The sequence below is a fragment of the Silene latifolia genome, chromosome Y (assembly GCF_048544455.1).
Source record: "Silene latifolia isolate original U9 population chromosome Y, ASM4854445v1, whole genome shotgun sequence".
Classification (NCBI taxonomy): Eukaryota; Viridiplantae; Streptophyta; class Magnoliopsida; order Caryophyllales; family Caryophyllaceae; genus Silene; species Silene latifolia.
Genome location: NC_133538.1, coordinates 107,825,178 through 107,852,658, shown reverse-complemented (window position 1 = coordinate 107,852,658; position 27,481 = coordinate 107,825,178). Strand labels below are relative to the sequence as shown.

The 27,481-nt window shown below is 45.3% G+C and overlaps 1 non-coding gene and 1 pseudogene across 1 annotated transcript; one reads left to right on the top strand and one right to left on the bottom strand.

Moving 5' to 3' along the window:
- Positions 1 to 5,716: 5,716 nt before the first annotated feature.
- Positions 5,717 to 27,481, bottom strand: part of LOC141628708 (glutamate receptor 3.6-like) — an 80,999-nt pseudogene continuing 59,234 nt past the window's right edge.
- LOC141635516 (small nucleolar RNA R71) lies at positions 26,969 to 27,074 on the top strand. Its single transcript, XR_012540199.1, has one exon. It is a non-coding gene; the product is annotated as a small nucleolar RNA R71 (small nucleolar RNA).

Genomic DNA, 27,481 nt, shown 5'->3' with positions numbered 1-27,481 from the left:
TCATCTTCATCATCGTCTTCTTCTACACTTTGTACATGTCCAAGCATACTAGATTCATCAAAAATGACATGGACACTTTCTTCAATTAACATGGTTCGTTTGTTGTACACTTTTAGGCCTTGCTATGATCGGAATAACCAATAAAGACCGCTTCATCGCTACGTGGATCGAATTTACCCAAGCTATTTTTACCATTGTTATGGACAAAACATTTGCTACCAAAACATCTAAAATATGAGATATTGGGCTTTCTTCCACGTAGTAATTCATAGGGTATTTTATTAAGTATGCTCCTTATCATAACACGGTTATAAATGTAACAAGCGGTATTTACCGCTTCACCCTAAAAGTTTTTAGGCAATTTACTACATAACAACATAGTTCTAGCCATACTTTCAAGAGTTCTATTCATGCGTTCAACCACTTCATTTGCTGAGGAGTTCTAGGAGCTGAAAAATTGTGGTCAATGCCATTATCATCACAATAAGCACCAAATGATGAATTTTCAAATTCGGTTCCATGATCCGTTCTTATGGAAACAAGTTTTAAGTCAAGTTTGTTTTGGATTCTTTTTAACCAAATTTGAAAAAAATCATCAACAATGACACACACATAACGGCTACCACCTCTACTCCTAGTTCTAATATGTCCACAAAGGTCAATATGCAATAGTTGAAGAGGACGAGAGGTACTAACACATCTTTTGGATTTAAAGGAGCTTCTAACATGTTTGCATCTAGCACATTCATCACACAATTTATCAAATTCAAACTTCATGTTAGAAAAGCCTTCTACTAAGTCAAGTCTTCTAATGGTATTAAGAGTTTTAGAACTAACATGTCCGAATCTTTTGTGCCACAACCAAGGATCATTTTTCATTACACTCATGCAAGACATAGTATGACCGGACAACATGTTCAAATCGGTTAAGTAGACATCTTTGACACGTCTACCTTTAAGAATTAACTCATGGGTTGTAGCATCAAAAATACGACACAAATTGGTACTAAATTCAACCATATTACCCTTATCACAAAGTTGAGAAATACTAAGGAGATTATGCTTCAAACCTTTGACAAGCCGCACGTTGTCGACACAAAGTAGTGGTGACTTACCAATCTTTCCAATGCCAGTTACTTCACCCTTTTTGTTGTCACCAAACCTTACCGTGCCACCATTATACGCTTTAAGTGAGAGGAATTGGCTTCTATCATCCGTCATGTGACGAGAGCATCCACTATACAAGTACCAATTGCGGCCGCCTCTCACCAAGCCCTACACAAGATTAGTCTTTGAGTTTAGGAACCCAAACAAACTTGGGTCCCCTTTTGTGATCAACATATCTTTTGGTGTCTTTCCTAATCCATATTTGCTTTACAACTTTGATGTTCTTGTTAATGTCATTAAATCTTTTTCTACAAGCATTGAAGACATGACCATTCTTACCACAATAGTTGCAAATAATGTATTCGGGAAGACCAACGTATTTCCTTCTTCTAAAATCAGTTTTAGGCTTCTGGATGTAACAGTGTGTCTGACTGTTCCATTTGAAGCCCAAACCGGCAACTTTGTTACATCTTTCAGTTTGACTCGTGAGGAAGTTTAACACGGTTCGACTTCCTTCCCATTTCTCAGTGACGTTTTTAGCATTCACAAGCTCTTTAGTCAAATCATTGACCTTGGTGAGAAGGTACAAGTTCTTTTCTTTCTCCCTTTTGAGTTCATCATTCATCACACTTTCTATAGACAACATTTTCTCAATTATGAAGTCATGGGTGTGATTATTGAGTTTAGACATATGATATCCAATTTTCTCTTTAGACTCCTCATACTTAGATGTCATTTCATCAAGACGTTTGTTTAGATCAATGAATCTTCGGATCTTTGGTGAAGAATAGATCTAGAAGTGCTACATTCGGGCATAACCTTTTGAAGGAAGGTAAGCCTTTCGTGAAGGACTCCTATTTCTTTCTTGAGATTGACTACATCACCTTTTAGACGCTCGTTTTCATTGACCAAACACGTAACATTCTCATTTGACTCGTCTAAGTCTTTGTTGGATGCAACAGTTCCAGACACTGTTTCTCTCAAGTCTACCATCTCAACCACAAGGTCATACACTTAATTTTCGAGAGCATCTTTGTCCTTTAAAAGATCATCACGTTCCTTGGTAAGTGAGGAGACTTGCGTCACCAAGGTAGTATTGACATTTTCAAGGTCAGAGACGTCCGTGGGGGTCATCTTAAGACGCTCTAATTCTTTAGTCACTTGTTTATTCAATTTGTTGACTCTCTTTACTTCATCATAAGCCTCAGAGGTGACAATGACGCTGTCAGTTGCTTTTAGTTCATTCTTAAGGTTAAAGTTTTCTTGAGCAATTTCCTCAATCTCATTTTGCATGACCTCAAGTTTATCATTTTGAAACCGACACTTATCAAAAAGTTGGTCAAGAAGCTTACATACTTTCTCTTTGGAGTAAGTTCTAGCATTGGCCTTTAGATTATTTACCTCATTATCGGAATCGGATTCAGAGTCATTGGGATTAGCCATGAGGCATCTAAGGTGTTCGATTTTTGAATTTTTTGAGACTTTGACCTTAAGATGACTTGTAAGACAAATTTTAGCCTCTAGTTCCTCCTCGATGAGTTCTTCATCTTCCTCGGAGTCGGACATTCCCCAAATAGCACTCACGACTCTATGTTTGTAGTCCTTTTTAACTTTATCTCGTTTTTCCTTAGATTTGATTTCATCCCACTTGGGACATTCTTTAATTTGGTGAGTTTTATCACCACACTTAAAGCATCCCAATTAGATCGTTTCTTAGGAAAGCGTTTTTTCGAGTAATTATTATTGAACCTTTTGTTTCCTTGACCATTGACTAACCCGGCTAAATTCCTTGAGAACATAGCGAACTCATCTTCCTCCTCATCTTCTCCATCACTTGGAGAGGATGTGAGGGCGAGACTCTTTCCCTTTGAGGACTCACTAGAATGCTTGTCGAGATTAAACTTGTGAGCCATTAGTGATCCCATTAGTTCATGAAGAGATAGGGTTGACAAATCTTTGGCTTCCTCTATGGCGGTAACTTTGGGTTGCCACTTAGAGGTTAGACTACAAAGGATTTTTCGAATGATGTCCTCGGACTCAAAATTCCTTCCTAGACTTTTTAGCTCATTAATAATACAAGAAAAACGTGAAGAAAAGCTATTTATGGACTCGTCCTTTGACATTCTAAACATCTCATATTGTTGCATGAGAAGGTCAATACCGTGTTTTCTAACTTGGGAAGTCCCCTCATAAGCAAGTACAAGAGAATCCCAAATAGATTTTGCCGTAGGACATCCAGAGATTCGACTAACTTCCCCCTCACCAACACAATGTTGAAGAATCGACATTGCTTTGGAGTTCTTTTCGGCAAGTTTGAAGTCATTTTCATTGTAATCTTTTTCCTCTTTCGTTTTGGTGAAACCGTTTAATATATCGGTTTCCTCATTAACAAGAGGTCCATTTTGGATGACGCTCCAACATTGATAGTCTATACTTTTGATGTAATGTTCCATTTTGAGTTTCCACCATCCAAAATTCGCACCGGTAAAGACCGGGATCTTGGAGTGTTTCTCGGAATCCATTACCCAAGAATCAAACTCTAAGGCGATTAGCCTCGATCAAGAGCACGAGGCTCTGATACCAATTGAAGAGTTTATGGATTCAAGTACCTAAGAGGGGGAGGGGGTGAATTAGGTACTATTTAAAAATTTTAACTTAAACTTTATTGAATTAATGATGTAAGTTGTTTGATAATATGGGAGATAAGTGAATACATCGATTAATATTGAAGGATTAAACGAGTATTAAAAGATAAGTTTGCTAAAGTCTGAACATAACAATGGTTCTGACTGTTGCTATTCGTCTCAGCGTATGGAGTATAGGCTACAGACCGAATGTGACAGTATGTGGAACTGTTACTCAAGAGTTAAGCAAATAATAAGACTAAGTAATATAAAAGCAGCGGAATAAAGAACAAATGAAGATCAAACAAGAGATTTTTGAATTGGTTCAGCAAGAACTCAAGTGCCTACATCCAATCTACTTTTTATTGATTAATTTTAGTGATCTACTCCGACTACGAAAAAACCCGTATAATAAAAAGAACAACAACCTACTCCGGTTGTGACACAAGTTCGAGAACTACTCCGTCCTAGAACAAGGTAGCTCGCAACCTACTCTGGTTGCCAAAGAGTCCAAGGATTACTCCGTCCTAAACTCTACACACTAACTTAGAACGTTTTATGGATCAAGTTTCCACGGACTGATTCTTAACAAGAATTGATATGGACAACTTTACAAGATCAAACGGTTCATAAGTGAGAGAGTTTAGTACTTAAAGCAATAGTGGTTATGATTGTAACATTTTGAAGACTTTTGAAAGCTTTGCAAAATAAAGACACGGTTTTAAACTTTGAAAATAATTTTGGAAACTTAATTAAATTCTCAGGAAAAGTCTTGTGGAAAATATGAGATGAGGCACTCCTTTTATAGAGAGGGCAAGCAAGGTGGGTGATTTAGGGTTTTGAACTTCAAAGGTCTTCACATGTGATGAAGACCAACTTTTCCCAAACTTGCACAAAAGAAGGTACTCTTTCAAAAGGGAAAAGAAGAAAAGAAGGTTTGTAATTATCCAAAAGAGGCGTTTGGTTTTTCAGAAAACAAAGAGTGGAAAACAAGTCACAAAGTGACAAGTTTTCACCAAAATGGCAAAAAATCAATCATTGTTTTACAAAAGACCAATGAGTCAAATTGGCACAAAGAGGAAATAATTTGAATTGATAATTAGCTAAACCTTTTTTCTAGAAACCCAAATCCTTAGAGAGAAATCTGAAAGTTATCTTTTTAAGTCCAAGTCACTTTAGAAAAACAAAAAGGATTTTTGAAAAGTGAAAATGAATTTCAAGTGTTACGGATCATGGTGACAGTCAAGGCTATTGTTACTTGTAAGGGTAACAGTAGTCTTGACTGTCATTATTGCTTTTAAATACTCTAGCTACTCCCTAACTTGTACATTAGATGACGCAAATGACTTTATACTTTGGGTGATCAACAATTCAACACATCTTAATCTACGATTGATTTGATCATAAAACCTGAAAAGGTAAACTAAGAGAACACACATTAAATGGACATGTTATCATCAATCAAAGGAACCCAACAATTAATAATTATCGTTCCTTAATTCAATGTTTTTCAACAAGTCATTATCCACGAAAGCTTAATAGGATTGCTCACTCTATAGCGAAATGTGCTGAGTTGAACAACCTATGTCTCTTCCCGTCAAAAAAAAAAAAAAAAAATTGTTAGACAGTTGGTAACTTTCAGCATTGTTTCTCTATTTATGTACACGCAGCAACTGTAATAACTGTATGCCAACTTCAGCATAGGACTTGTTCCTATCCCAATTAAAAATGTGTATAATGTTGTATGACATTACATTGCAAATAGAGGATGTCTGTGCAATTTTTCCCCTACAATAGGATCTTGATACTTTAAATATCACTTTTGATCCGATACGTTGCTAATGTGTGCTGATCACGGTCTTTGCGCCAGTGGCTGGTACCAGCTCAAGAAATAGTTTCACAATCCTGATTATATATCATGACCAGACTCCTCTGATGCAGGCAATGCGCTATATTCCAACTATATCCCTCCCAACCAATGCGCTTCAAGCTGGAGGGAACTCCATATGATCAATCCTACAGCTATTTAATGGGAAATTTGGCAGGCTTCTATTTGATGGATCTGCAGTAGTGCTAGACCTGGTGGAAAACCCCTCGATTTGCCTTTTCTTAAACCGCCTTTTGATTTCCTCTTCTTTTTCATCAACAAAAGCAAGGAATGTTTGAAGTCGTGAAGATTGTGTTGCAAGTCCATTCGGCTCTTCACCCTCGGTCGGGTAGTGACGCATGAACTGTTTTACCATTAGTCCGAAATACAGAATTAGCATGAGCAAGCAAGCTATGCCAATGATTAAGTAAAGACCCTAGAAGCTTTTGAGTTGTAGCTTGTCTACTGCTAGCTGGGTATCCTATGAGCTGCAAGCACTCTTCTGCAGCCACTTGTCACTTGTTGGGTTTGTGCCTTGATTCTGTTAGTCGCTGCTTCGAACGACTATGCGGGGGTAAACAGTATCCGTATCTGTTATTGGGATAGGTCTGTCTTGGGTCTTTATTAGGTTATTCTGTATTAGGTCTTAGAAAGTATTATATAAACTCTCTAAGCCTCTACCTAACAGTCATGCTTATCATACCGTCTGTATCTGTAATCTAAAAACTCCTCACATATCAATAAAATTCACTCCCTTTTGCCCTGTGGACGTAGCTAACACACCGTTAGTGAACCACGTAAATCTGTGCGTTTGTCTTTTATTGTCCTTTCTTGCTTTTGTTATAACAAACTGGTATCAGAGCCTTCGGGTTCCTGACTAGCGAGAAAGATGTCGGCGATGAACATAAAGATCGATCGCTTTACTGGGAGAAATAGTTTTAGTTTATGGCAGATCAAGACGCGGGCTCTGTTAAAGCAGCAAGGGTTGTGGGCGCCGCTTTCAGAAAAGAAGACGAAAGGTGCAACTGCTACTACTGTCGCTGCTACCGCTGAGATGACTAGTCTGGAGGAGAAGGCACATTCAACGATTATGTTGTGTCTTGCTGATGATATCAACACTAAAATCGTGGAGGAAACTACCGCCGCCGGTCTGTGGAAAAAGCTTGAGAGTCTTTATATGACCAAGTCTTTGAGCAATAAGTTGCTTCTGAAGCAACGTCTGTTCAGTCTGAGAATGCAGGAAGGTACGCCTCTTCGAGATCATTTAGATCAGTTAAACACAATTTTACTAGAACTGCGTAATATTGATGTTAAGGTAGAAGATGAGGATGTCGCATTAATTCTGTTAGTTTCTTTACCATTGTCGTATGAGAATTTCGTACAGTGTTTTATTGTGGGTAAAGATACTGTATCTCTATAGAAGATGTTAGGTCATCTCTTCATACTAGAAAACTGCGCCATAAGCTGACTGGTACAGGTACAGACAATCAGGCTGCAGGTTTAGTAGCCAGCATGGGTTATGGACAGGGAAATTCGGGGTTGAAAAAGTATAAGAAGCCTTCTTATTCGGGTTCTTCTAATTCTGCTGGTACTTCTGGTACTTCTGTTTCTAAGGGTCCTAAACCTACTGATGTTTATAATTACTGTAAAGGAAAGGGACATTTGAAATTCGACTACCACAAGAAAGATAAACAGAACAAGTCTAGTACTGCTACTGCTGGTGTAGCAAATGCAGATTCCGAGCAAGATGATTATGCTCTAGTTACTGATAGGGTCACACATCATGACAGGGCTGTCGTGTACCTATCAAAAATAAACTAACTAAACTAACTATATAGCTAGGGAAGTCAGGTCGATCTCCTCAGGGAGGCAAGATATCTGTAAAAGTCCGTCTATTTGGTCACAAATATGGGGGGTTGTTTAAATTGGTTTTCAAAACTAAAGGTTTAAAGGAAAGAGAAGCAGAGAAAGAGCAATAAAGGCAGGAAAATAGAATTAAACTATCAAATAGAGAAGGGTCATGTCAGGATTTCGGTTCACTACGGTAGTCCAGTGACTCAACTGTAAGCAACTCAGACAAATTAATCCGAGACGGATATGGAAAGGTCCTTCCGGTCCACTTTCTACCCTAAACTTTTACTAACTTAACTTCCGTCCTCGTCAGGGTAGTCTAATGTTCATAGCAGGCCTATTTAGTCCAATCTTCCGATTCAGGGTTAAATTTAGCCAGATTAAAAGGGTGTCTCAGAAGCGTTCACTCAACTAAGTCGGTAAAATACAGTTAAATTGCTATGGTGACAGAATCTCACAATTAATTCATCTAACTTATTCACTACATCGTCACATTTCTACCGTAGATCCCCTAATCCCAACATGAATTAGATTTAGCTACTCATATTGCTATTAATACTATCAAAACTAACAGCAGATAAATAACCAGCATTCAACATATTAAAACGATAATTAAATTGCATAAAAGTGAATTAGGGCAAAGGAATTAAATAAGGCAAAACAAGAATTAAAGCAAATGAAATAAAGATTATTATTAAGAAAGAAGAAAGAGATTACAATCGTGAGAATCCGGCATAAAGACCACACAAATCCGAGCGAAATAATCCCGAAAGCCAAGTTACAGTGAAGTATGAAAATGATAGATGAAAAACTCAGAAGAAGTGTCGATGATGAAAGAATAGATAAAAGATCGATCCTAATGACCTAGTAACGTAAGCTTAAATAGAAAATAAACTAAGTCCAAAAACTAAAACAAGCTTACGGGCTAATTAAAGCCCACGCCAGACCAAACCACTCGATCGAGTAGAATAAATTCACTCGATCGAGCAAAACTCCAGAAAATCTACTCGATCGAGTAGAATAGTTACTCGATCGAGTAACCTCTCTTTTCAGCACTTCTTGATCGAGTATAAAAGTGCTCGATCGATCAACCAATGACGTAGAAACCATTCTATCGAGTAATAAAACCACTCGATCGAATGTTCTTCCTTCAAATCAGCTTAGACTCGTGCCCGGCTGCCTCGTAAACCGTGCCTTCACGCATCCCATGCAGGAACTCACTCCAGAAAATCCCGTCTCCTCAAAATGCATGCAAAAAGGACCAAAAATGGTACGATTCCGCTACTTTCGCTTTCATTTCTACAAAACGAACAAAACGAATTAAAGTAGTCAATTCGGGGCATAATACTTATATAAACAGTACAAGAATGCATGGAAATACGTGCTAAAATAGGCTAAAAAGACTATACAATATGCACGTATCAAATCTCCCCAAACCGAACCTTTACTCGTCCTCGAGTAAACTAAAATGCAACTAATGGAAGGGAAATGAAAACTCAGAGCTAGCTTAACTTGTCTACTTGAACCAATTTAATCCAACAAAGATTAACAGTTATAGCTAAGCAGTCAATACGCAAACGAGTTATAAGTTGTTCAGAAATATAGCCAACCTATCGACCTTGCATGACCAACAAAATCGGACTCTCTCGTGGTCACTCTTCTTTCTTGAAGCAAAGGGTGAATGTTATATGTAAAAGAGAGAAGGAAAGATAGTCACTCACCTAACTGCGACCTACATAGCATGCATGCAACAAAAATGAAAGACAATTCAAGTACTAATGCACACACTCCAACCAATAATGTCCGTCACAGCTGAGGGCTTACAAATAATATGGGAATACTGAGGTTCAGGTGAGAAAAGGCAAAACAAGTTATGGTAATGTGGAGGTAAAAGCGTCAAGCTAGTTCCTAACAGGAGCATATAAAACCATCCGAATCTCAACTGACTGAAAAAAAACAAGTGCCCTTCATTTGGCACACATCTCACTAATCTCATACATAATCTCCTCAAAAATATGGAATAAGAACGGAGGAGTTAGACGGTCACAAACTTCTCTTTTTTAACACCGTCTAAATGAATCAAAAGGAACAAATCAAATTTTTTTTCAACACCTCTTTTTTCTTTTTTTTTTCTTTTTCACGTGAATCACAACTTTTTCATTCATTTTTTTCTTTTTTGTTTTTTTTTACTTTCTCTTCACGTTTTCTCCTTTTTTTTCTTTTTTTCAATTCTTTTTTTCGTTCTTTCTTTTTCTCCTTCCTCTATTTACACCAACTCCATACAAAAATATACGAGCCAAACTGCAGACGGAAAATCATACCACAAAAGACATACTAAACTAGCTTGACTAGGCATGCTCAGTTTGGGATGTAGCTAATGGGTCAAAAAGGCAAGTTTTGGCTTAAGTGGAGCTGAATGGGTGAAAAATATAAGGAAAAGGGAAAATTTGCAAGCACCTCCATGCATGTGACACCAACCACAAACCCGAATGTGTGCATTTGACAAGAAATTGAATGTCATAAAAGTGCAAAAATGATGAACATGCTATGCAAGGAGTACTACTCTCGATTCCTAATGAACTGGTCATGAATGTCACCAGTTATGGGCTCTAAACCTCAGAAATTATGGAGTAGTTTGCCAATTTATCAGGTCAAGTCTAAACAGTCAGCTATGTTTGAACGGAAACTCGTAGACTATGCGTATGACAAAGCTAATAACTATCAAAAGAAGTGCAAGGCTCAAGTAAAAATGACAAGTTATAGTGCAGTTTCATCAAGGAAATCTACCGTTCCGACTCAACCTATATGCAAAAGTAAACGTGAAAATTTTTGAATTTTTTAAATTTTCAAATTTTTTTTGATTTTTTTTGATTTTTATGAAATAAATAACCAATGCAAGATGAAATAGATAAATGTGAATGCAAAACAAATGCAAATGCTGAATGGAAAACAAATGCAAATACAGACTCAAAAGGATGCAATACCCTCCCCAAACCAAAACGGACAACGCCCTCGTTGTCCTCCAGCATACACCAGCAGATATATACAGGGGAACGGGAATATACAACCAATAAAGAATGAAAAATAAAAAGGAGACAAAAATAAAAGAGTGAGATGTACATACAAAACGCGAACTTCTCCAAACTAGCCAGAAAATTGGGGAAGTGAGTAGACCAGTAGCTACTCGTCAGCCTCCTCGTCGCTGTCGCGCACGTCCTCCACCCTCACTGTGTAGTCCGGGTCCACCTCCCGCTCTCTCCTCCTCCTCTGCTCAGCTCGAGCTCTCTCCGCTGCCACCTCCGGGTCCTCGTCCTCCTTCTCCTCCTGAGCAGACTCCGGGTACCCCTCAGCTGGGTACCGGTAAAAGGAAGGGTGTGACCAACCTTCTGGGATCGGACGGTGTCGACTCAAGTGGTACTCGTATAGAGGGAACAAAGTCGAAGCTAAGTCCCGCTCCATACGAGCCTGTCTCTCTGCAATCTCAACTAACAAACCGTCACGACGCCCTTGGTCCATGACCGAGGACGCCTCAAAGGGTGGTGGAGGTACAAAATTAACCGGTAGGACCGACTGTGTCTGTGTCTGGTCGGCGGGTGCGGGAGTAGGAGTGGAGATAGGGATCGGGGTAGGTGTAGGAGTGGCCGTGGAAGGCTGGCCGCTCCCAGAAGGTGTGGACCCCTCTCCAGTCTCAAGTCTACGCCGCTTCTTAGCGGCGGGTAAAGTAGTAGGTGGTCGGAGTGAAAGGTGGTAGTCAGGTAGAGCTGGCAGTCGGGCGCCCCTAGCGACAATAGGCAAATGGGCTAGACGGGGGAGAGTGTTACAAGGTAAGTCCAGAGATAATGAACCGTCTATCTTCCATGTCTGGTAGTCTGTGGTCAGCCAATGCTTAGAGTGCATGGCGGCCAGGCTCAAATACCTCTCTCCCGGGAGGTACGGTAGGTCACGAGGCCAGACAGGAAAAAGGGAACGGGCAAGAATGGTGGCCATTTCACCGCAGGCAATAGATCCGGTGACCTTCACCCCCTAGGCTTGGAAGTACTGGGCGGTCAGATAGGCGATGTTGAGGGTAAAAGGACCCTCGCAGTCAATGTTCAGGTAACCGCCTAAGATGGAGAGCTCATTGTTGTTGATGTTGTTTGGCTCCTTTCGGCCAAAGATGGTGCTCCCCATCAGTCTAAGAAAGTAACGGGCAGGGGGAAGGTAGACATGTGCGAGATTTCGCTCGGGAAAGGTGGTCTGGGCCAAGGTCCACCAAAGCTGACGAACGACCCTCCTAGGGGCGGTAGCGTCGCCCGTAGAGGAAAGTCCAAGTCTGCTACCAAACTCCCCCAAAGTCATTGAAAAAGTCTGGTTGAACAACCGGAAACACACAGAAGAACTAGTGGGGGCAGCGTTGTGTGCCCCGGAGGAGAAGGTGAAGGAGTTGAGGAACTCAAGACTCAGCTCCAGAAAGGTACGGCCACTCATAGTAATGAGTCCGACCATCCCCGTGTCCCGTAAAAGCTCACAAACTGACTCGTAGATGCCGAGTCTCTCAAGTGTCGGTTTATCTAAGAACCGGGTAGGTAAAAACTCACAGCCAAGGAGGTTATAAAACCTCTTACGATGTACACCGTTAACAAAAATTACCTGCGGTTAGTCGGGGTGAGAGTCGAGGGAGTTGTCCCCACGGACAGTGACCGTGCCAGAAGGAGCAGCAGAAGTAGAAGTACTAGGAGCTGGCGTAGAACACGAACGTCCACGACCTCCGCCCCGGCCTCTAGAACCCGAAGTAGAAGCCCGTGCAGTGATGGTGTAAGGAACTAGAGCTGCTCGAAAGGCAGCTGCCGCTGCAGGTGAGTCTGTCGTGGTGGAAGTAGAAGTTGTGGCTGCTGTGACCACCACTGAAGAAGGAAGACTAGCAGCAGTGCTAGCAGTGGTGGTGGCTGTAACTAGGGCAGCAGCTGAAACAGAGCTAGCAGCAGTGCTAGCTGGCGTAAAAATAGTACCGGCGGCTGAAACTAAGAATACAGAAGTGTTGGCCGGTGCGGAGAAGGTAGTAACAGCAGGGATTACCATCTCAGACAAAGACAAGGACGGACTGGCAGAGGAGCTCGACGAAGGCATCGAGCTAGAATCCATCCTGAATAAATAGGGTAGGGGAATTTGATAAGAAAAAGACATGAAAACAGCATGAAAACAGCATGAAAATTCCCCTAACCAGTCGAAGAGTTCGACTTACAGCACAAAAATTCCCAACTTTTCTCAAAAATTTCGAAAACAAGCATGTAAACAGCGATAGGGGAGGGGTAGCAGGTATTAATGACATGAAATTAAGCAACAATCGAAGCAATTAAGCATGTGACAGCAGCAAAGACCAATCTTATAGTCGAAAATTTTGACTCGACTGAACCCGTATCGCAAATTTCTCGCTAAAATCGAATTTAAGCATGTAGATATCAATGAGGCATGGGAATTGATCATCAAGCAACACAAAAAAAAGGGCAAGCAATGACAGTTATAGTCGAAAAACTCGACTAAGCAAGGAATTTCGAAACCCTAGCCTAATTCACCTCATAAAAATGCGAAATTAATGAAATTAAAATGCAAAGAGGTGTAGGAGATACTTACTTGATGAGAATGAACCTACAAATATCAATTAATCTTCAAACAACAAGCAAAAATGGCGATTTTTCTTTGATCGAAAAACCGTAACCCTAATCCCACTAATAAACCGTGTAAAACAGCACAAATCAAGGGGAAAACAGAGGGCTTTGAATGATTAATTAACAAAGAGCAAAATGTAGGTGACGGATTTGGTAAAAGGGCAAGAAAAATGGAGGAATTTGGGGTTTTTGATCGCAAAAGGGGAGAGTGTCGAAAATATTAGGGGAAAATGAAATAAGAAACAAAAATAAGGAAGTTAAAGAAAACTCCATGCGTGTCTCTTGCAATTTCACTCGATCGAGTGGTTTAGAACTGCTCGATCGAGGACTTTTTAGATTAAACTACTCGATCGAGTAAATATTTACTCGATCGAGAACTCCCCATTTCTGCTTTACTCAATCGCTAAAATGGAATCACTCGATCGACCATATTTCACTCGATCGAGTACAAAAAGTACTCGATCGAGCTCTTTTCATCGTGTAAGCTCTTGAATTCGTCATTCTTCCTTTGAATTTGCGTAAAATTCCCCAAACCTGCATAAAAACAGTTGCAAAAATATCCCAAAATACCAAATACGCAAAAGAACAGTCTATAGTCTCTAATCTACGCTAAAAATTGTCTAAATTCTAATTGTCCTAATTAAAAACTGATGGGGCATATTCTGCACCTGCTGACCGAGTCAACATATTGAGCAAGGTCAAAGATATCCACAACAAGTCAACGACTTAGACAGCCTAACCGACGCAGCCTGTCGGCCTGTCTCTTGTGCCTCGGCTGGGACAACTAGCCAGCCGGGGCACATGTCCACGTACTCATATCCAAGACCCCTCGGCATGGAGTCAACAGGGCCCGCCGGCCTGCCATGGGTCCCTCGGCCGAGGGTACATCAGTCTTTTCACCTGCTAGCCACTTGGCCACTACGTGACAAAAGGTGAAAGTCTATAAATACTCCTCAACTCTCATTGAGGAGAGGATCCAGAATCTAACCTAAAACACCTCATAATCTGGTAATATCTTCCTTATCTCTCTACAACATATACTTCGCCAAGTAACACACAACTTATTTCTTTAAGTTCACTGACTTGAGCGTCGGAGTGAGTACGCTCGGCCAAAGCCGAGCCGTCAGTTCGTTCATTGTTTCAGGAGAGGCCGAAAGAAGGATTCAACCAAAGACGTCACTCTACGAGCCACGAGTGGTAACAAATAACTGCTTCGGAATTACACCCGGAACAATTGGCGCCGTCTGTGGGGATAGATACTAGAAGCTAGTCACATTCATTCCCAAACAAAAAAAAAACACAAAACAAAACCCATTCGCCGAGCTAAGAAGATGTCGAAACAACCAGAAACGGTGCTTGTGGAAACTGAATTCTGCCAAGATGACACATTCCACAACTCTGAAATCGGGCAGTCCCCCACCGGCCGTATCACTGATATGACGTACGGGATGCCAATAGAACAAAATACACCGCTGCCCGCCGACCAAGTCACCATTATGGGGCATGTGGTTGATGCAGCTAAACTGAAGCTACTCCTGGAACTAATGGGCAGCACGCCGGCTCACACTGTCACAACGACAAGAGCGGCGGCACCCCCACAGGAGATCAGGGTCCCAAAAGTGACTCCGAGAAACTTGAACGAAGCATTGAAAGAAGCTGACCATGTCAAGACGCCGGGGGAGCCCGGAGTGCCAGTGGTAGACCTGAGTCCATCCCGCACCCGCGGGAGGACAGTGTCGCCGCAGCACCGACGAGGCCTGCCCCAGAGGAGTGAAAGAAGTCCGACTCACCAGAGTCGGAGAAGAAGTCCGACTCACCAGAGTCGGAGAAGAAGCCCGACTCACCAGAGTCGGAGAAGAAGCCCTTCCCGCCACGGGGAGAGGAGCCGGATTAAGGACGTGAGGAGCCGATCGCCGCGTGTCATTCGACACGTGGTCAGACAGCCCCTCGATGCCTATGTCCTAGAGGTCCCGGTGCCGACTAAGCTAAAGTTTCCACCCATATCATACAAAGGAGAAGGCGACACAACCGACCACGCCGAGGCTTTCGAGTCTTACATGTCGGTATGGGAGCAACCTGATGAGGTTTGGTGCCGAGTCTTCCCAACGACTCTGCATGGGATGGCACAAAGTTGGTACAAGGGGCTACCCGATGGGTCTCAGATATCGTTATGCCGACCTAAGGGACACATTTTTGGCCCAAAGATTCTTGCAATAAGAGGAGGGCCGTCGAGACATCGGACCTCCCGACTATCGACAGAGGGAGGCGAGTCTCCGGAGTTATGTGAAGAGGTTCAACGCCAACGTTCAGCAGATTCGTGAGTGAACAATGAACGGCGCCTTCGATCGATGAAAGGCCTCCCGAGAGGAGACTTAAAAACGAGCTCATCAAGTGCGGCGGCTCGAATCTAGACTCCGCCGGCCAGAAGATGGCCGACCAAGCCATAAAGGTGGAGGACTACCACAAAACCTGGGTAGGCCCCGGCGAGGCCGGGCACTCAGAGAGAAAGAGCCGCCGGGAGGACAACCCGGATGAAGGACGCCGTGACAATAATAGGTCACGGTCTGACAAATCCGCCAGAAATGAACTCGGCGGGCGCCGGGGAGTTCAGGACCGTACTACCAAAAGCGGTTCAATGGCCACACCCCCTTGGTCGTATCCGCGCCGAGGTCTTTGCCCCGAGCAAGAACGAGGGTCGAAGTGGGAAAGGCCTCCCAAGGCGAGGGGGACGGTGACACGAGCGATCGTGAGTACCACGGCCACACCGGCCACTTAATCGACAACCGCCGCATCTCGAAGAATGCCATTGAAGAGCTGATCCGGAAGGGGAGCCTCAGCAAGTATGTTGCCGGAGGCCAAAATAAGGATACCGGCGGCTCAAATAAAAAGTCTGTCTTTGAACGGATAGGAGTAATCCATGTTGTCATCGGGGGCAACGAGAACGGTGGGTCTGCTCATGGGCACAAATGGCACCTGAACGAACTATATCAGGCCATCAACTTTGTGCCCAAAACAGCGATCCCCGCTTCCAACATCCCCGACATAACTATTGGGAAGAAGGACTACGAAGGAGTCATCGCCCCGCACAGCGACCCACTAGTAGTCCACTTGGACATATCCAACCACCTGGTCAAGAGTTGCCTAATTGACACAGGCGCCTACACAAACATCATGTTCAGGGAGTGCTTTCTCAACCTCGGTCTGAAGGTTGAGGACTTGAGCCCCCGCACCAATCCGTTGTACAGTTTTTCCGGGGCCGCCTGGTACCCCTGGGGTCAATCAGCCGCCGGTGATGTTCGGCGAGGGGAATGCGGCTAAGAACGCCCCGTCGAGTTCGTGGTCATTGACGGCTCGTCCGCCTACAACGTTCTCATAGGCCGAGTCACTCTGAGCGAGGCCGATGCAATAATGTCCATCCGGGACCCGACACCGATGTATGTCTCGGACCGGGGAAGTGCATAAACTCGTCTCAAAGGACGAAAAAGCCGAAGTAGTCAACGTTCGATATCCGCGGAGGGTGCAACATGCAATCCCTCAAAGTGGCGAAGAAGTCGAAGAAGGGGAAAAGCCCATCCTTACAACAGGAGGGCGACCTCATGGATGCCACTGTCGGCATGGTCGAAGGAGCGGAGACCGAAGAAGTGGAAATTGACCCAGGGCGCACCCAGAATCGCTTCGGTGTCAACCTGGAGCCAAAATTCAGGGCCGCTCTCCTAGACCTGCCGAGGAAGAACAAAGACGTCTTCGCTTACTCAGCAGAGAGATGCCGGGGTGAGTCGGGAGGTAATTGTTCACAAGCTGAACGTGCTCTCCACCGCGCCCGTCAAGCAGAAGATGAGGAACTCCTCGCCCGAGAAAGATGAAGCCATCAAAGCCGAGGTAGATAAATTACTAGCGGCGGGCTTTATCATGCCTTGTACTTATCCTGAGTGGTTAGCTAATGTTGTAATGGTGAAGAAATCATCGGGGGCGTGGAGGATGTGTGTAGATTTTACCAACCTTAATAAAGCGTGCCCAAAAGATTGTTATCCCTTGCCTCGAATAGATAGCTTAATCGACGCCACTACAGCTACACTATGCCGATACCGCCGGACGCCTTCTCGGGTATCATCAGGTATTCATGGCCGAAGAAGACATGCCTAAATGCGCATTCATCACCGGTAACGGCACATACATGTATAAAATGATGCCGTTCGGTTTGAAGAACGTCGGCGCAACTTACACAAGACTGGTGGACAAAGTGTTCCAAAATAAAAAAGGGCGAAACATTGAGGCTTACGTTGACGATGCTATTGTAAAAAGCAAGTCTGACAGCGAGCACTTAGCCGATTTACACGAGACATTTTGTTCACTAAGGAAATACAAGATGAAACTTAACCCAATGAAATGCAACTTCGGTGTCCGGTCAGGTAAGTTCCTCGGCGTGCTTGTCAGCGCCAGGGGAATTGATGCCAATCCAGAAAAAGTCCAAGCAATCCTGGACCTGCCGGAGCCGAGGAATCGAAAAGAGGTTATGATGTTGACCGGGAGAATGGCGGCTCGGCCCGTTTTTATCTCTCGGTCGGCCGACAAGAGCACCCCATTCTTCAAAGTGTTGAAGGAAATAAGGACTTGGTGGGGGAGGAACAGAGCACGCCTTTCAAGCAATCGAAAGCTCATCTTCAAACTCTCCCAACCCCCGTCCGTGCCGATGCTAGGGGAGACGCTATATCTATACATAGCAAGATTACCTCGGCCACGGTCCGTGATCATCGAGAGAAGAAGACAAACAAAGAACACCCAATCTACTTTGTCACCATACATTGTTGCCCGCCGAAAGAAATTACCCACGATTGAAAAAGCAGCCTTTTTTCATCGTCGTTGCCGCAAGGAAATCGAAGCCTTACTTCGACGCACATCCCGTGACGGTCTTAACCCACCAACCATTGGAGAAAGCATTGGAAAAATTTGAGCAATCCGCAGCTCATCAAATTGGCGTAGAGATATCCGGCTCCGACATTCAATACAAGCCGAGGCCCTCGATAAAGGGACAGGCCCTTGCAGATTTCCTGGCCGAGTGCACATATCAAGAAGAGCAAAACCTCGGAGTATGGGAAGTATACACCGACGGGTCCTCCACGGCGAACAGCTTAGGAGCCGGCATACTTATCGTCAGCCCAAACGGGGACGAGTTTGAGTACGCCTTGAAATTTACCTTCTCGGCCTCGAACAACGAATCCGAATACGAGGCGGTGATAACCGGAGTCGAGCTAGCTAGAGCTGCCGGGGCGGAACACATCATTTTGAAAATAGATTCACTTTTAGTGGCTAATCAAATCAGAGGAGAGTACGAGACTCGAGACGACGGGATGGTAAGATACCTGGAAAGGGTAAAAGCTGACACTTCAAAATTGAAATCTTTCGTATACAATGCATTCCTGTGTCCGAGAACAACCGAGCCGACGCTCTCTCAAAGCTTGCCAGTTCAACCATCAAGAATGTCGGTCGAACCGTCTTTGGTGGACATCGGGAATGCCAAAAGCATTACCGAGACCGTCGGCATGGTGGGTGACATAGAGGCCGAGACGACGTGGATGACTCCGATAATGAAGTACAAACTGATGAATGAATTACCGGAGGACCGCAGTCTCTCACAGAAGATAAAGAGGATCGCACCAAGGTACTTGGTGTTTGAAGGAGAATTGTACAGGAGGTCCGAAATAAGGCCACTCTTGAAATGTGTCGGCCCAGCCGACGCGGAGCTAATACTGACAGAAATTTACGAAGGCATCTGTGGTCATCACATGGGGGCAAGAACACTAGCCCACAAAGCTCTCCGAGCCGGCTATTTCTGGCCCACCATGCTTGAGGATTCCAGAGCCAAAACCAAAAAGTGCAACAACTGTCAAATGCATGCTCCGGTGATACATGCACCTTCCCGACACCTGCAGCCGGTACTTAGTCCCCTTCCTTTTGCACAGTGGGGGATGGATCTACTAGGGCCATTTCCAACGGCATCCGGAGGAAAAAAGTACTTGATTGTCGCCGTTGACTACTTCACCAAATGGGTTGAAGTCGTCGCAGTGATGCCGACCAAGACGACGGCGGCCGTAAGAAAGGTAATCTGGGAAAATGTCATAACTCGTTTTGGGCTACCCCAAGTCATGGTATTTGACGATGGCCGAGAGTTTTGGAGTGACACAATAATGAACTGGTTGGAGGAACTTGGTATCAAATTTGCATACTCCTCCGTCTGCCACCCACAGAGCAACGGACAAAGTGAGAGCGACCAATAAAAAAAAATCCTCAACGGTTTGAAGAAGACAGTTGAAGACCTAAAGGGAAGATGGGCCGATGAACTACCGGCGTCCGTGGTCCCTTCGAACCACGGAGAAAGAAGCAACGGGTACGAGTCTATTCCACTTAGTCTACGGGTGAAGCGATCCCGCCAATTGAAGCAACAATGCCGACATTCGAACGGCCACCTTCAACCCGGTTGAAAATGAGGAAGGTCCGAAAGCCTCCTAGACTGGTCGAAGAAAGCCGAGACACAAAGACGCCTCAACTTGGCAGTATACCAAAACCGAATGAGAAGAGCCTACAACCGAAGAGTACACAAAAGGGACTTAAAAGTAGGAGATCTAGTCCTAAGAAAGTCAGCCGCCACCAACAAAGGGAACATTCATGGTAAATTGACGGCTAACTGGGAAGGTCCCTACAAAGTGGTTGAAGAAATGAGGCCGGGTACATACCGGCTGACAGACATGGAGGGTGTGCCTTTGATGAGCCATTGGAACACTGACAATCTCAGGAAATACTTTGTATAGCGGCGGAGGTGTCCAAGACAACTGTTGGCACCCCGACGCGTGTTTATATCTAATAAAGAATCATCCAAGTTTTCCATCAAAGTGTTTATCCCCTCCGTAGTCATATCGAGGTAGACGCCACGGCCCAAGCCGGGCAGTCACCCCAAGAAGTAGACGCCACGGCAGTCACAACCAGCGCAGTTGATACTCGTGAAAGCGACCAACATGCCTTAGGAACGTATAAGTACAGTTGATACGCAATTCTAGCCGCCTCGGCCAACCGAAGGCCTGGCAGAGGAAGCGATCAATATGTCTACAGATACGAACGCTGTCGAGCCGTAACCTCTAGCCGCCTCGGCCAACCGAAGGCCTGGCAGGGGAAACAACGGTCGATACGCTAACATGTTTACAACGGCGGTTGGAAACGCAAATCGGACGCCTCGGCCAGACCGAGAGTGAAAGAGGAAGCGACCAACATGCTAACATGTTTAAAGAAAAAGACGTTAAACACAGTTGAGATACGCATTCTAGCTGCCTCGGCCAGGCCGAAGGTAAAAACGAAAAAGCGCTCAATTAATAACGCAAGAAGACAAGTGAAGGATTGTGATCAAAACCCGGCCAAGCCGGGGGCCAATAAACAAGCTTTATTAAAAAAATGATTACAAGTAAGGAGAATACAGACGACGGCCGTCCCCATAGGGATAAGCCAATACACAACCTACCAAAGTTTTACAAAATATAAGGAAAAGAAAAGCAAAAGGTTACAGACATATCATTTGAAGCGCCAAAAGATGGCAGGGAGGAAAGGCTTAATAATTGGCCCCCGAACAGCTGAAACTATCCGAGATGCCGGGTGAACCTGGTGACGACCGCCCGTCTCCCTATGCCTGTTGCTGCTTGCCCTCAGCAACGTTAGCAGCATCGTCTTTGGTAGGCAACCCAGAAGCTGTCTTGGCAGCCTCAGCTGTCTTGGCAGCCTCAGCCTCAGCAGCCTCAGCTGCCTTCATTCTCTCAGCTTCCTCCTTGGCCGCCCTAGCCTTCTCAGCAAGGGCCGCCTTCTCCACGGCCTCCTCTTCCTCCTTCTTCACCCTCGCCTCCTCAGCGGCCTCCGCCTCCGCGGCCTTCTCTTTAGCTTCGAGCTTGTCATCAAGCAGCTCGTTAAACTTTTGCCACGGAAAGGAGCCATCAAGAGGAAAGAGCTCCCCAATCACTTCCCTGGCAGCTTCTTCGGCCAAGTCCCGATATTGGGCGCACATGTTAGGAAGAATCTCGCGTTGGAGCGTCTCAATGTCCTCCTCCCTCTGGGCGATGATAGCATCCTTCTTCCGGACCACCTTCCCTTGGGCCTGAAACATGCCCTTCCATTCGTCCCTCTTCTTAGCATTGAAGTCGGCGACTTTCTGAAGGTAGTCACGCCCCTCCAGCAGCTTAGCAGCTTCAGCCGCCGCAGCCTCGGCCTTGGCTCTCTCAGCGAGGACTGCCTTTTCAGCGTCCTCCCTAAGCTTTATCTCACCACGGACTGCCTCTTCAGCCTCAGCCTTGGCCCTCTCGGCCTCCTTGTTCGCAGCGTCGAGTTCAAGCCTGAGCCGCTCGAGCTGTGGGGCAGCTTCAGCAATGGCCTTCTCTTGCTCCACAATAAGAGCACCGGCCGTATCAGCCCACTTCGATAGCATCCTGGCCAAACTTAGGCCCTCCGACCTAATCTGGACGGGGGTAGGCTGAGGGAAGGAGGTGACGACGGTGGCATCTTGACCACTTGTCTGCGCAGTTTTCTTCTCAGCACGTCGTTCAACAGTATGCCCGGTAGACGACGACGGTTGATCTACAAAAAATTCAATCAAAGCATCCGTGTCAACATACATGGACATACCAGAGAGCCTGTCATCAGGAACGCCTAATGAACCGGCTAAGTCTGAGCCACAGGATAGATCTGTACCATGCTTGGCCTTCTTGGTCGGAGGACGCATTTTTTTGCCGGCCCCGGTAGCGGTAGCAGCAGTAGCCGCAGAAGTATCAGCGGCAGTGGTAGGCTCTTTCCTCTTGCGGAAGAGAGGAGATTCCACTGCCAAGGTGACCACCTCCTCGGCGGTAATATCAACGACCTCCACCGTCTCTTTTTGGACTGAAGGGATGGGAGGTGGAACTGATGTCGACGCCGTCGCTGCCGAAGACTTTGTTTTCCGCGTTCGGCGCGGTATGTTACCAGCAACCTTCGCCTGGGCCGCCGTCGTATCTAAGCCCTTCCGCTGCTGATCCATGAGATCATTTGGCGCCGGTCTGCGATCACGAGCCTGGGCCTTAGGATGCAAATCAACAACTTGCTTGTCCTTATCAAGTCCCATTCTCCTAAGGATATCTTCAGACAGATCCGGGGCAAAATGGTCTGCAAAGGAAACGAAGCAAGGGTTAAGTAGAAGAAATAAATCAAAGTTCAAAAAATAGAAACACTAAAAGCAGAGGTGGGCCTCACACCGACCCCACTCACCCCGTTCGAGGGCCGGTATGAGGCCGACGTGGCAAAGCAGCTCATCCTGAAGAATGATCTGCGTCGGGGGAATCCATCCCTTCGGCATCCCACTCTTCTCAGCCTCAAACAGCCTCATCGCCCGCTCCTCATCTGCATTGAGAGGGACCCTGCTGGCGTCCATCTTAAGCTTGCTCCGAGAGACCCATTTGTCACGCTCCCCCTTACTCTCGCACCGCAAATTGACTTGGTGCTGAAAGGACCGGGGCAGTGGATAATCCTCCGGAACCTCAACATACACCCACCGCTCCTTCCAGTCCTTGCAGGAAGAAAGCTTATCAACGGAGACGTAACCCGACTCCGTTTGCACACTGTACCACCCAACGCGACCAGGGGCTGACGGCCGAAGATGATGAATCCGGCGGAATAAGTTAACCGTGGGGACCTCCCCCTTGAAAAGACAGAGCCACACAAAGCCGACTATAGTTCTAATGGCCAACGGGTGCAGTTGGGCCACGACGACGTTCATGGCTTTCATTATGGCCATAACGTATTCGTTCAGAGGAAACCAGAGCCCATACTCCAGGTGTCTGATGTATACGCCGATACAGCCCGGAGGAGGGCAACAGACGGCCTGACCCTCTCTAGGAATGACAATCTTATACTCCCCGCCGAAGGAGAAATGATCTGCGAAGAAGTCAGGACCAGAACAACTGGCAAATTTGTGGGTCCAAACACGGTCAGGGCAGACCTTACAGGCGTCGCCGTGATCCATGATGTACGGCCTCTCCTCATTAGGATGAGCCCTTTCAGCATCATCATCGTCATCACCAACATCATCATCATCATCATCCTCCCAATCCTCCAGAGCTTTTTGATCAACTTCAGGAGAAGGGGACCTAGGGCCCCCAGACCTTATCGGAACGGCGGCTAGTGCCTCCTCTTCATCAAGACGCGACGGGGAACCCCCCGGCGCACGGTTACTGGGAACGGCATCAGCAGAAGACATGTTCACAACAAAAAACTTAACAATTAAAAGTTGAAAATTTGTTTGTTTACCTTGAAGAAAAAGTGCTACGCCGGAGTAACGCTTCGAAGACTAGAGAGAAGTTTCGTCAAAGAAAGTTAAGCAAGAAGAAAATTTTTTGAGAAAATGAATTTGGATGGCCAAATTCAGGGGCTAACTCTGCTATTTATAGGGCAAAGCCCACTCAAATCCGACCAATCAGGGCAAAGCAAATGAAGCGTCAACCAATCAACAACGAGACACATGTCAAGCATGCAGCCATGGAATGTCAATCGACAAACAGTTACAAAACTTCTTCAACACGCTCCTTGACAGAATGCCAATCGACGTATCTTCTTCAACACACCCCTTGGTATCTACTTGCCAAACGGCCCGCTGATTCAACCAAGCTTGGCAAAGACCCCGGGGGGGCAATCAAAAGCACACGGCACTCACAACCTCGGTCTCGGCCAGCGCCACTTTCTTTTCCACATCTGATGTCCATTACACATCCATGTGGAGGGGGGATATGGTACGGCCTAAGCAGAACCAAGCCGAGGTAGAAGAAGCCGGGGCAGAAAATTTCAACTTGCGCAGAATACGCTCAACACTCATCGAAGGTCCATACCACGGCATAGACTACGCTGGGGCAAATTGATGGGGCATATTTCGCACCCGGCCGACCGAGTCAACATATTGAGCAAGGTCAAAGATATCCACAAGTAAGTCAACGACTTAGACAACCCCTAACCGACGCACTGTCACTGTCTCTTGTGCCTCGACTGGGACAACTAGCCAGCCGGGGCACATGTCCACGTACTCATATCCAAGACCCCTCGGCATGGAGTCAACAGGGCCCGCCGGCCTGCCATGGGTCCCTCGGCCGAGGGTACATCAGTCTTTCCACCTGCTAGCCACTTGGCCACTACGTGACAAAAGGTGAAAGTCTATAAATACCCCTCAACTCTCATTGAGGAGAGGATCCAGAATCTAACCTAAAACACCTCATAATCTGGTAATATCTTCCTTATCTCTCTACAACATATACTTCGCCAAGTAACACACAACTTATCTCTTTAAGTTCACAGACTTGAGCGTCGGAGTGAGTACGCTCGGCCAAAGCCGAGCCCTCAGTTCGTTCATTGTTTCAGGAGAGGCCGAAAGAAGGATTCAACCAAAGACGTCACTCTATGAGCCACGAGTGGTAACAAATAACTGCTTCGGAATTACACCCGGAACAAAAACAATAAATAAAGTCCAACGGAAAATTCAAAAATTGTTTGTACAAGTTGGTACACGGGGCATTTCGCCGCTCACTTCCCAAGGTAATTCAGTAGCCCCTCGGAGGGCTCCTGACTGGAGGACGTCACCTCAGCAACATTGATCGTCCTCTTCAGCTTCTATGAGCTTGAACTTGAATCATTCGGAGGAGAATAGTTGACATCCACATATGCGCGAACTTTTCTCATCCTTGCTCCTTTCTCACCGGTTTTAACACTGTCACTCCTACCTTGACTGACTTTAATTGCACAACACCCCTTGACAGCCCCTGCATTATTTTCATCTGTACCTGCAGCAAGGAAAACAGACGAACTTTCCTCCTTTTTGCTCTCAAGCTGAGGCGGAGGGGTCACAATAGCAGCACAATGCTCCAAATTTTAATTTGGAGTGTCAATAGAAGAGAGGGCATTGCAAGGCTGAGCTTGCATGGGAGGCCTTGGAACTTAGACTGATGGAATATCAGCTCCTCGTCCCCAACCTGAAAAGTCAATGTCTTGCCCCCGACGTCTATTACTACACGGGCAGTAAACAAGAATGGTCTCCCTAAAATAATACGGGTATGAGCATCTTCGGGGATGCCAAGTACAACAAAGTCAACGGGAATAAAGAACCTTCCGATCCTAACAGGTATGTCTTCTATTACACCTAATGGCCGTGATATGCTACGGTCGGCCATCTGAACAGTCATGTTGGTATAATTAAACTTTGTCAAACCAAGTCTCTTAGCCAGAGACAACGGTAAGACACTCACGCTAGCGCCAAGATCGCATAAAGCGTTATCAATTAAATGGGTACCAATATGACACGGAATTGAGAAACTACACGGGTCTGACTGTTTGGGAGGTAACTTATTCTGAACTAGGGCTGTCCCTACCTTAGTCAAAGCTACCGTCTCATGATCATGAATGTGCCTCTTACGCGATAAAATTTCTTTCATAAATTTAAGGTAGGAGGGAACCTGTGTCAGCAGTTCGGCGAATGGCACAGTGACCTGCAAGCTTCTCAGGATTTCGGCAAATTTGCCGAATTTTTGATTAGCTTTAGTACTTTGCAAACGCCTCGGAAAGGGAACCGTGATGGGTATCTCGAGTCCCTTGTTCCTCTCTTCCAACGTGTCAGCCGGATCAAGCTCCTTATCCTTCAGATGCTTCTTTTCTCTCTAACGAGGTCTTTCAGGTGATTTCTCACTTGATCGAGCACTAGCAGGCTCTCGATCAAGCTGTCCATTATCCATACTACTCGATCGACCAAAATTCCCATTCAATCGAGTAGTTTCTTCAACAAATTCACTCGATCGAGCAGAAATTTCACTCGATCGAGCAGTTCTTTTTTCCTGTTCACTCGATCGAGTGGAATTTTCACTCGATCGAGTACTTTCTTCAGCAATTTTACTCGATCGACCTCCAGAAACTAGTCGATCGAGTACTTTCTTAGCCGTCAGCTCCTTTTCTTCGCCAGAACACTGTTCATCAGCAGTTATAGCCTTCCTCGGGTCTGATTTCAACACTTCCGGTCCCTCATATGAACGACCGCTTCTCAAATTGATTAAATTTACCGTCTCATGTGGATTTTTGTCAGCTTGTGACGGTAAATGACCCGGTTTCCTTGCAGATTAGATTGCGGCTAACTGGGCAACTTGAGTTTCAAGTGCCTTGATGGATGCATCTTTCTGCTGATCACTCAGCTGCCACTGCTTTGTAAAAGATTGCAACATAGTCTTTAGCTCACCTATCTCACTCACCCCACCGGAAGATGATGCACCGTGATTGGGAGGAGGGAAGGAAGGAGGCTTCTGAAAGCCTTGTTGATTCTTATGTGGAGGAACATACTATTTGCTCTTTGGTGCGGAGGAGGGGTAGGATTAAGCACATTTTGAATTGTCCACCTCAAATTGGGATGGACTGCCCCTTGGTTATTATAATAGGAACCCCCTCCTTGCCTGTATTGTTGAAAGGCAAGGACCTATTCCTTCTCTGTAAGACAGCCAACAGCAGTATGGCCGTCGTTGCTACCACACCTCTCACATGTGACGGTCTCCCCTCTAGTAAGCAAATGGACCGTCTGAGGCTCCCTAGCAGAATGTAACTCCAACTTGTCAAATCTAGCATTCATGGCTTCCAGCTGAGCCACAACTTGCTTATCAACAACATGAACTGTTCTAATATCATCCCTCGGGTTTCCATATTCAGCACTGTGATTTGCCATCTCTTCAATAAGGGCCCATCCCTTATCATCGTCAGTATTCTCTTGGAATCTCCCATTAGATGACGCATCAATTATGGCTCTGTGATCATCATATAGCCCATTGTAGAACTGGTTAGACAGAAACCACGGATCGAAACCATGGTGAGGAATAGACCTCACTAACTTCTTGAAACGGGACCATGCTTCATATAAAGTTTCATCAGTTGCCTGCTTGAAACTTGTAATCTTTGCCCTCAGCTGATTGGTGCGCTGTGGAGAGAAATATCTCTTGTAAAAAGCAAGAGCAAGGGTCTCCCAGTTGGTAACCCCTGCGGCTGTGCGGTCCAAATCAGTCAGCCACTCCCTGGCTGAGTCAGTCAAAGAAAAAGGAAACAGAACCTCCTTAATCTTGTCTTGAGTTACTCCCTTTGTGGCGGGGATAGTAGAACAGTAGTCCGTAAAGACCTCCATGTGCTTCCTCGGGTCTTCACCTGCCACACCTCTATAGAGATTTCTCTCCACCAGATTGATATAGGAAGGACGAATGTCAAATGTATTCCCATCCTCAGTCTGGAGATTGAAACCCTTTGGAATTAAGGCTGCTTTAGGCTCCGAGTGACTAGCAATGTTCGGCATCTTTACTGGTTGATCGGCAGAAATAGGAATG